The following is a 10,952-nucleotide window of genomic DNA, read 5'->3' on the forward strand; positions in this document are numbered from 1 at the left end:
GATAGATCCCGTAGAGGTAACCTCTTATATTTCGGTATATCTGAAGGCACCGAAAGCACCGAAACGTGGTTGCAGTCAGAAGAAAATAGTGAATATAATACGGCAAGAAATGTCAATTACCCTTTCTAGTACCGATATCGCCCGGGCCCACCGAATCGGCATTGCAGAGTCTACCAAAACGCCACCAATAATGGTGAAATTTTCCAACTACAAAACAAAGGAAATGTTATTAAATGCTCAGCATAAACTCAAAGATTCAGATGTTTCTATGTCTGAAGATTTTATTCCATCTACAAGACATGCTAGAAAAAAACTGGTGGAATTTGCGAAAGAAACTGCGCCTAACACGCGCTTCAAACTGAGGCACTTAAAATTATTCTTAAACAAGAAACGCTACACCTATTGTGCTGAAAGTGATAGCGTTTTTGAACAAACTAGCGTGTATGCAACTACTTCACGTGTTGATCCCAGTGCCGCAGGTGGTTCTGATGATTCGAGATGGCTGGCTGGGCGCCTTCTTCCGCGTGCGCAGCCGATCTCTGGAATTTCAGTGCTGTTCACAAATACACGCAGTGTCGTTCGCAATCGCGATGACCTTCCTGTGCCGCCGATACCACATCGGCCGACCTTATTGTCCTAACGGAAACATGGCTGAGTGATTCTGTTAGAAGCACGAAAATCCTCGCTACCCAAAAGTGGTACTCCATATTTCGCTGTGATCGCGCAGTCGCACGTGGTGGTGGTGTTCTGGTCGTTGTCTCTGATCATCTCGATATCCTTCACATTGATATTCCTACGACACTAGAGTTTTTATCTGTGCAGATCACGACTGAATATCAAAAACTTCTATTGTGTGCATGCTACCGTTCGCCTTCTACTGGGATTAGTTTTTCCAGCGACCTTCATGACGCGCTAAGCGCTGTGAGTGCCAAATTTCTGAATCCCCATTTTTTTTTATTTGGTGATATTAATTTACCTAATATTACCTGGTCTAGCGTTTCGTATAACACTATCAACTCTTCGTAAGAATCGTCTGATTTTGTAGATCTTTGTTCCGACTTTTGTTTAACTCAGGTAATAACGCAGCCTACGAGGGTCACATCTTCAACATCCGATGTATTAGACTTGTTGCTAACAACGGCCCTTGATGCTGTTTCCAATATTACCTATTTATCAGGTATAAGCGATCATTCTTTATTACATCTCATGTTGAACTTCCCTGCTCCAACGTCGCATAACAATATAAAGGTAATATATGATTATGCTAAAGGAAATTACACTGCAATAAATAAAACACTTGAAGACTTCCTTGACGAATTTCTCGCTAACTTCAACGAAAGATCCGTAAATATCACATGGCAACTTTTCAGAAATAAGCTTTGCGAATTGGTCGGCTTGTATATTCCTCGAAAAAGCTTTTAACTACCACTATCCGTGGTACAACCGCTCATTAAAACGTCTGGCAAACAAAAAAAGGAAGCTTTTCCGCAAAGCTAAGTTTTGTGGAAAGCGTGAGCACTGTTCAGCACTCCAAAAAACTGAACAGTTACAAGAAGTTTTTGAAGGAATTGAAGCACTACTACTTTAATGTGACATTGCCAACGTTTCTAAGGAGCAATACAAAAAAATTTTGGAGTAGTGTCAATAAACGAGAGCAGTCACTTATATCCCTCGTTGACCCTCAGTCAAACCCTATTTCAAGCACTGACGTCGCTGAGATCCTTAACGAGACCTTTAGAGTGCAGCTTTTTCCAGTACCGTAACTGACATTACTGATGTTAGAGTCTATGCATGTAACATAAGTTTTCTAATGGACCCTGCCGGGTTTAGTTATGACAGAACTATCAACATAATTAACAATTTGAAAATTTCCTCTTCTTGTGGGCCTGATAACATTTATACCAAAGTCTTGATACTAAAGTGTACTCCGCAATTCTTTTACAGAGACAAGAGAGCAATCGCTTGAAACAGGAGATATACCGTATGAATGGAAACTGACTAAAGCGATTCCACTCCATAAATCTGGCGACAGGCATTCACCTTTTAATTATCGTCCCATATCATTAACTTCCATTTCCTGTAAAATCATGGAACATATAAAATTTTCTCAGTTATGTGGTTTACTTGAATCATTTTCGTTTTTCACACCTACACAACATGGTTTCAGGAAACAGTGTTCCTGTGAAACACAGTTATCTTTCAGCAATGACATTTATTCCATTCTTGATGAAGGTTCAGAGGTCGACGTCATCTTCTTAGATTATTGTATGGCTTTAAGTGAAGTGTCCCATAGTCTGCTGTTGTATAAGCTTGCTCATATTCATATTGACCCGAATGTTCTAGAATGGATTCGTTGTTTTTTATCTAATCGCTCGCAGTTTGTCCACGTTAACGGTCTTCAATCATCTTCAATGTCGGTTACGTCTGGGGTACCACAACGATCGGTACTCGGACCCTTGTTATTCCTTGTGTACATTATTGATCTCCCTAACAATATACAATCTTCTATCAAACTCTTTGCGGATGATTGCATACTCTATCGTGAAATTAAAAACACTAATGATGTCCACTTATTGCAAGCAGATCTTAACTGCGTTACTGACTGGTGTACTAAATGGAAAATGGTTTTAAACGCATCAAAATGCAAAACCATGCGCTTTTCACGTCAAGGCGTCTCGCCACCAGCCTCTTACAGCATCAACAATCCTTCGCTATCCCCGGTTACTTCGCATAAATACCTCGGTGTACATCTGACATCAAATTTATCCTGGAACCAGCATATCACCTACCTCTGGAAAAACAAACCGCATGCTCGGTTACATGAAAATAACATTTTATAATGCACCCATTTCAGTCAAACTCCTTTATAAAACACTGGTTAGTTCAAAGCTTGAAAACGCCGCGTCGATATGGGACTCTCAAACTAAGTCACTCATATCTGTGTTTGAAGCTGTTCAGAACCATGCCGCTCGTTTCATCCTCCACAACTATGACCGTACATCAAGTGTCACACTAATGAAAAACACTTTGTCACTACCATTACTTTAATTGCGCAGAAAAATTTCACGACTTCTTTTTTGAATATCTACAATCTGAATACTATTTTGAAAAACGCTTTGCTCCTTCCAACCACCCATATGTTTCATCGCGCATTCACCATCCAGGCAAAGTGGACGTTCCACCTTGTCACAATACCGCTCGCTTAAATTCTTTCATTCCAACTACGTCATCCGAGTGGAATCACTTGCCAGATGTGGCACTCGCCGACGATGTCGAGCATTTTAAGAAAAAGTTGTGTTTGCATTTCTTGTTCATGACGGGTGCCCTTCGTTTCGTGGTCCCTCATGAACTCTGTGGTGCAGATTTCTAGTTTGCCTTGCTAGTTCTTTTCTTCTCTCGTTTTTTCTGTAAAATCTGTAAAACTCAGTGCAGTGAGCTATATGTAATGCTGTGACCCATGAATGTATTTCCATTTCTTACCTGTGTTATTGTATGCCTTGTTCCACTCCCCTCAATAATTCCCGCAGGGCCATGAGGGTATTTGAAATAAATAAATAAAATAAATAAGAATATCGGTTGAATTCCCAGTTCCCCCTGGGCAACGGGATAAATTCTTTCTACGCAATACACATTTTAAAAAAAATGGGTCGCTTGCATGCATAATTTAGTGAAGATGTCATAATTGGTCCCCTGTCTGAAGTTTATTTCGTTATTTTTATTTTTAGTTTACTTACATGTTGCCCATAACACGCCCTTTATTTTTGCCAAATATAAACAATATATCTTTAGTTCACCGAAGGCATCACTGAAACCAAATCGGACGTGTAATGACGCCTGAATATAAGGAAAGAAAAACGACAGCTCAGTAATTATTTACAACGCTTCTAGCCAGACCAGAAACGCAATTTTGTCACACATTGCAGTTACTATGTCCCCTTCCCCTTTGCACAACATATAAACCTGTTGTAAGCTACAGCTATGTCGGGACATGGGAAAGCGTAGCTGATAGCGGCCATATCACACGACACTTGAATAGGAATTTTTTTATAAGGGCTCCGTTTGATCCAACCGCATTTAACTTCGCAGTTTCCACAGCGTTCCTCCAATTTTCACTAAATTTAGTCTTGGTGGCTTTGATAGTTTTGCCATGGTAGCAGGCTCAATCCTTCCCCGCTCGTTAAGAGATGCTAGAATGCTTGCATATCTAACTTAGCGTGAAAGCCCCAATTACCCATCTATTTGGAACTTCACCTACACATCACCCACTAACTTGACCTTACAGTCACTAAACATAACGAAGTTGCCTCCTTTAGTCCCGTGAGGACTACAGGTGAAACTAGTGTATCACGCATGAAAATGTAACAATAAAAGAGATGAGAGTTCAACAATTATTTGTTACGCTTCTAAATACGAGGGTCATTTGATAAGTATGGTAAAAATACGAGATAGCGCTACAGTTCTGTTTTCTTCTAGGTGGTGCGTGAGAAGCACCCTTCATTTGACGGCAGAACTTGTCTGTGCTGATGCCAACAGTTAGTGAGCGTCTGACAGCCATTGGCACTGAGCTGTGTGGCGATTTTCGCCAAAATGGGAAGAGGTTAATTTTGAGCAGTGATCAAACATCTTTATTTAAAAAAATCTCTGTGCCCTTTAACTCTGAAGAAGTAGGACCAGCGAAGCTGTGTATGTGGGCCCTTTAACGCCGAACTGCACCTCCGCCACGGGTCGGCCCGGCATTGCACCATCCTCGGGAAAGGCCCACGTATTGGGAGTGCTTAACGCCTGCTTCACCTCTGCCGCGGGTCGGCCCGGCATTGCACTATCTCCGGGATCGGCCCACGTACGGGGCGTTTCTTGCTTATCACGACACGAAAATTTCGTCGGATGGTAGAGGTATAGAGCTTCACTGTAAAACACAGGACGGCTGCACAAATTAAAGCCAAGTTCAGCGAAGTTCATGGTGACTCTGCATCATCACTAAAGACCAACTGGATAAATTAATCCAAACATGGCCGAACTTCGACGCAATATGAAACACGTCCCTAGCGTCCAGTGGAGGTCACCACACCAGAAATGCTATCGAAAATTAATGGAATTATCATGGAAGACCGCCGAGTGAACGTACGCGAGATAGCTGAAATTGTAGGCATCTCGGCAGAGTTCACAATATTCTTCGTGAGAAATTGCAGATGAAGATGGTATGTGCACGTTGGGGTGCCACGACTGCTGACGATCGACTAAATAAAGACACATGAGGGCAGACATCTCGAAGCATCTCGACAAGCAATCCGCAGGACTTTTGGCATCGAATTGTGACAGTTGGCGAGACGTGGATACATTCTTACACTCCAGATTCTAAACAGCAGTCGAAGCAATAGACTGAGCCTGATAGTGGTGCTCAAAGGAAAAAAAAAAGATACACTGTTTGTTCAGCCGGAAAGGTGACGTAGACTCTTTTGGGATCCACGAGGAATAATCTTTGTAGACTACTTAGAAAATAGCAAAATGACAACAGGACTGTATTATGCAACGCTCCTAGTTCAACTGAAAAAAGAATCGCGCACTAAACGACCTGGGTTAGCACTGAAAAAAGTCCTCCTTCACCGAGACAATGCTCCGTCTCACAGATCGCTTGTTGCAATGGCCAAATTGCACGTTAGGCTTCGAGGTTGTGCCTCATCCACCCTATATTCTCTGGATTTGGCTCCACGCGACTTTTTCCTCTTTCCAAACCTGAAGATTTGGCTGAGTGGAAAGAAATGTCCTTCATATGAACCAGTCGTTTACCACTGAGATAACCTATTCAAGGGCCTCGAGCCATCCTTTTTTTCTGGGGAGATAAAAAATTGGAGCACCGCTGGAAGGGAACTATGTTGAAAAAATGTTTTCTGCAAATATAGTACTATCCTTTAGTTACTTTTTACCACACTTATCAAACGACCCTCGTAAGTCAAACGTAAGACCTATGCGACGCATCGCACTTAAAACGCTGCCTACTCCTTAAAAGCATAAAATATTTGAAACGCAGAGTTCTCTTGGGACATTGGGAGACCTAGCTAATATAGCAGTAGGAATACTTTTGAACACTTGCTTACAAATTTTTTTTACGCTGTATTTGATCAATGCACCTTTACGATCGCATATGAAGTTGGTATGTTTTTCCACTGATGTTCGCAAAGTTTGACCTCAGTTGTAATTATGTTAGCGCAACCGTTTTCCACCACTTGTAAAATAGACTAGTAATGCTATGGAGCACATGCAAATGTATTCTACTGGAAAACGTGCATTCACCCACCATTTGGACCACACATTGGCCATACCATGCCCCTAATTCTCTCAGACACAAGCAAGATGCTTTGTTTAGCTCACCGAGGACAGCGGAGAAACGGACTACGAATCTTGTAATATGCATGAAGATACATGAAAAAAAAAACAGCGTTTAGTAATTATCTGCAACACTTGCACTTAAAGCAGGAAAGTGAAAGTTTCGCAACGCACTACACTAAACTGTTCCTATTTTCCCGTATTTCGTGCTGTTGTTGTTAGGAGTCTGGGAAGCATTTATGGCGGCAATATGACACCCTGGAACACTTCAATGAGTAACTTTCTACCACGGCTGTAATGAACCTACACAATAAACATACAGCGCTCATCACTCAGAAGATTGTTTTGTACTTCGAATAGATATAAACACCATGCCCACAAGGATACCGGGGAAAAGCAACTGTATAATGCATAAAAATTGGGAGAAAGCGACTATTGAGTAACTGATGTCAGAGCACGCAAGCAACCTACACAGGGCAAGTTTTCGGTACGAGTCACCAAAAAGTGGCCTTCATCGTTTTCTAAATACGAAATATCTGTTTTTGCTCCGGCCAGAAAACAAGTAATAGTGTAGCTCCCATTTAGAAACAGCCTGAAAATGGAACCATCAATGTCGGAAGCGACACTTGCCTTCACAAAAATTCAAGTCGATGTTCTATTGGTATTGAAATGGCTCTGCATGTTCGACCAAGATCATTTTTACAAGCATATCTACCATAACTCACGATTACCATGGAATTCATCAGTTCTACCTGTAAGATGCTCGATTAGATTTTTGATGATGATAAAACACTGAGGCTACAACGCCATGTAGGCTATCTCTGGAAAAAGATCAGTAGTTTCAGCATTTGACAATTCAACGTTTTCATGCTGTGAGGCACCACAATCGTTGAGTGAGGCTGATTATAATACTTTACCCCGTCTTCCCCTCACCCGCATATGGGCATATGGGTTTTGAATATGGGTATAGCGGTCCCAGAAATGCACCGACGATTCCGATACTCCACAATACCACCAGTGCCGTTGTAGGTGTCATACTTCGACTGTGCACGAGACGAGACAGGAAGCTGTCAGTGTTATTCAGCACTGAGTTGAATATTAGATTGATGTTTACTGTCCATTTCTCACGGATCTGCTCATACCCAGAGGAGCACTGCAGGAACACTAGTGTGCATCTGCACAAGGCTCACACCAGCAGGAGAAAGCAGAATGCTACTTCGGCACTGTTGAGGCAATCAAGTATAGCGTCGACGTAGCTTTAACTTTGCTTAGTCGTTTCTGCAGCCAGACTCCCTCCGTTTCTCTGGAAAGCCTGGCTCTAAACCTCCATTCTCGTGCTGTCAAGCAGAAATGCACAACAGCAGTGGGACCGATGGCATTAATGTGCCTTGAGTGTCCAGTACAATTGCTAGGCAATAATGAAATTGCCACCTTGCAGTATACTTGCAAATGTTTCCGTAGCACATGTTTACATATCAGTACAATGCAATATGTAAAAGAACAAGCTGCAAAACCCAAATGAAATGTGGCTGATGAACTATGTTACCCATGCAATACTGTGCAGGGCCGAGTCATTTGCTGGGAAGGCGGCATCTAGATAAGGTGCAAGCTATTTATCTTTCCGAGTGTGCAGCACTGGTATTAGTAAGGTATCTTTTTTATATCAGGTCAATGTTCTTTACGCAGGCTACTCAATTTCACTTTATTTACGCAATACTGTAGGCAGCAATGCTGTCCAAGCAGGAGAGGGTTTACAAAACATGCTTTTCAACATATTTTCAAATGAAACAAACATCTGCATTCAACAACACATTCCAGTAAATGATTACATCCTTCGCTCGTAAGTGAAAAAAATGATTTTTGAAATATTTTAATGCGAGCAAAGTATGACGACTACTTTAGAATAAAAAATATGCGAAGACCTTTGTGGAGCACGGGTAATATATGTGGCATTTGCTAAACCCGTTTGATTATGACACGAGTAAAAAAATTTCAGCCTGGCGATTTTGCGGCGCATATGGAGCGGATTTAGTTTAAGTTCGCCTAACATGCCAGAAACTGATTATATATTGTAATCGGAGCAAATAAACCGTGCAGCCAGGCGCTGAATTCATTCAAGCTTGTTAATTACCTTATTAATGAATAGGTCCCACACTACGGAAGCATACTCTAGGACTGAGCGTACGAGAGAACGACAAGCTTGCAGCTTGACAGATGAAGGCGACTTCTTTAGCTTTCTGCATAGAAAGCAAAGTTTTTTCAAGGCTTTGTTGCATATGTTGTTAATATGGGGGTCTCATTTGAGGTTACTGTTAATTGTTACACCTAAGTATTTCAGAGAGGTAATAGATTCAAGGTTCTGATTGCCAATGTGGCAAGTATAAAGTAGTGGTTTTTGTTTCCGTGTTATCGTCATTGACGCTGTTTTGGAAAAGTTTATTTGCATTCCTCTGTCGTCGCACCAGTCCGCGAGCTTACAAAGACTATTTTTAAGTGTATCCTGGCATGAAGAACTCCTGACAGCAGAATAAATGACAATCATCAGCAAACAATTCCACCTTGTCATTTAGGATCCAAATTTTTAGCAATATCATTTACATAGATAAGAAACAGCAGGGACCCAACACTGACCCCTGTGGTACATTGGATAAGACAGGCAGGCTATTAGATTTCACACCATTGATTTCCACAAACTGAACACGATTCGCTAAATAAGCTTGAATCCAATGCACTGTGTTTTCTGGTAGTCCAAGTGAATTAAGAATTTCAATTAGATTTGCATGTGGCACACGGTCAAATGCCTTTGACAAGTCTAGAAATATTGAGTCAATCTGTAGGTGGTCATCTATGGCACTGGCAAAGTCAGGTACAATTGATAATTGAGTTGAGGTTGACAACTTGCTACGAAAGCCATGCAGACAAAAAAAAATTATTCGCTTCCAAGTGGTTAGATATGCGACTAGCAATAATATGCTCCAAGAGCTTACAACAAGTGCTTATGAGGGAAATAGGTCTGCAATTGTTAGGAATAAGTTTATCACCCGATTTAAACACCAGTATTACCTTGGCCGTGAGCCAGACTTTTGGTGCTGACCTCTGTTTAAGGGATGCATTAAAAATAATGTATAGGAATTCAGAATTTAGCTCAGAGTAGCATCGAAGAAAGTTGTTAGGCAAGCTATCGGCTCCAGGCGATATTGTCATGTCAATATTAAGCAACATAGCAAGCCTTCCTTTGCGACTAATTGAAACATCAGGAATTGATTGAGATGCAGATGGTGTATATGATTTATCATGGACGCCGAAAACTGAAGGTCGAGTGAATGCTTTATAAAATGTGTCATTTAGTTCATTGATGATTTAAGATTAGAATTTACGCTGCTTATTCTTAGCTGCTGAACACTTCGATTAGAGTTAGACAGGAAAGGCCAATACTTGTCTGGGGAGTTTTTTGAAGAATGTAATCATAGCGTCATTATGTAATGCCCGTGACAAGTTGCATAGTTTCATGAGCAAAGCGTCCCTTAATGAGCAATTCGGTATTCCGAGCTAGCTTATACTTGTGTTTGCACTTTATTCTACATTTGAGATGAATGATTTCACGAGTGATCCATGAATTATGACGTTTAGTTTTCTTTCTATGCGTCGGACGAATTTATCCATACAATACTTCAAAGCAGAGTTGAACTTGTCCCAGAAAAGCGTGATGTCACCATTGTGTTTGAATTCATCAAGGGAAAGGTGTAAGCAATCCAAGACTGATTCGTCATCAGCCGATGAAAAATCTAGAAAGGACTGTGTGATGGGTGTAACTTCGACACATTTTTGTATTTCTAAGCCCACATGTACACATTTGTGGTCAGATATACTTTCAGTTAAGACAACAGTAGGATTTCCCGACAAGCCTTTGATGAATACAAGATCAAGAATCGATTGATCAGGTCTGCGACACGTGTGGGATGTAATACAACCTGTTTAAGATAGTGAAAGAACATAGAATCAAGAAGGATGTGTGCACTCTCAGCATCATGAGAGCCAGAGATTGATAGCTGTTTCCAATCAACGCTAGATAGACTGAAGTCACCGGCCATCAAAAATTTATGATTAGGTCGGAGCATGCGCTCTAGGTAGACGGCAAGAGACTCCACGAATGACACGAATGCCCATTCCTCTTCTACTTCAAGGTTGCAAGATCTTCAAAGAGTGCCCAAAGCATAGATATGTTTAAAATCAAATTTCAATTCCAATTCACATTACAATGTAGGAATGCACTGTCAGGCGTCCCCTTGACAGTCACCTTTCTCACATGAAAACTGCATCTACTGACGTTCAACTTCCCCGCATGACACACACGCAACAGCTGGAGTGAGTGTTGCAGCAGCACAGTTACAAGAGACGGCTTGAGCACTTTACTTCCCCTCCTGAAAGCAGGGGTTGCTCAGGCATAAGGGGGAGTTGCTTCCTCTTCTTTGGCAGCGGGGACCAACCGTGCTTTTATTGACGCGTTTCTGAGAACCAATCCCAACAAGACTTCCCGTTAGGCATTCCAGCACAAGGTCATGGGTGAACACTATCTTGTTCTTGCTTCAGTTCATTAAAATGAACTCATGGATGATCTAGGCCTTCGA

This window comes from Dermacentor albipictus, chromosome 3 (genome assembly GCF_038994185.2).
Source record: "Dermacentor albipictus isolate Rhodes 1998 colony chromosome 3, USDA_Dalb.pri_finalv2, whole genome shotgun sequence".
NCBI classification, from domain to species: Eukaryota; Metazoa; Arthropoda; class Arachnida; order Ixodida; family Ixodidae; genus Dermacentor; species Dermacentor albipictus.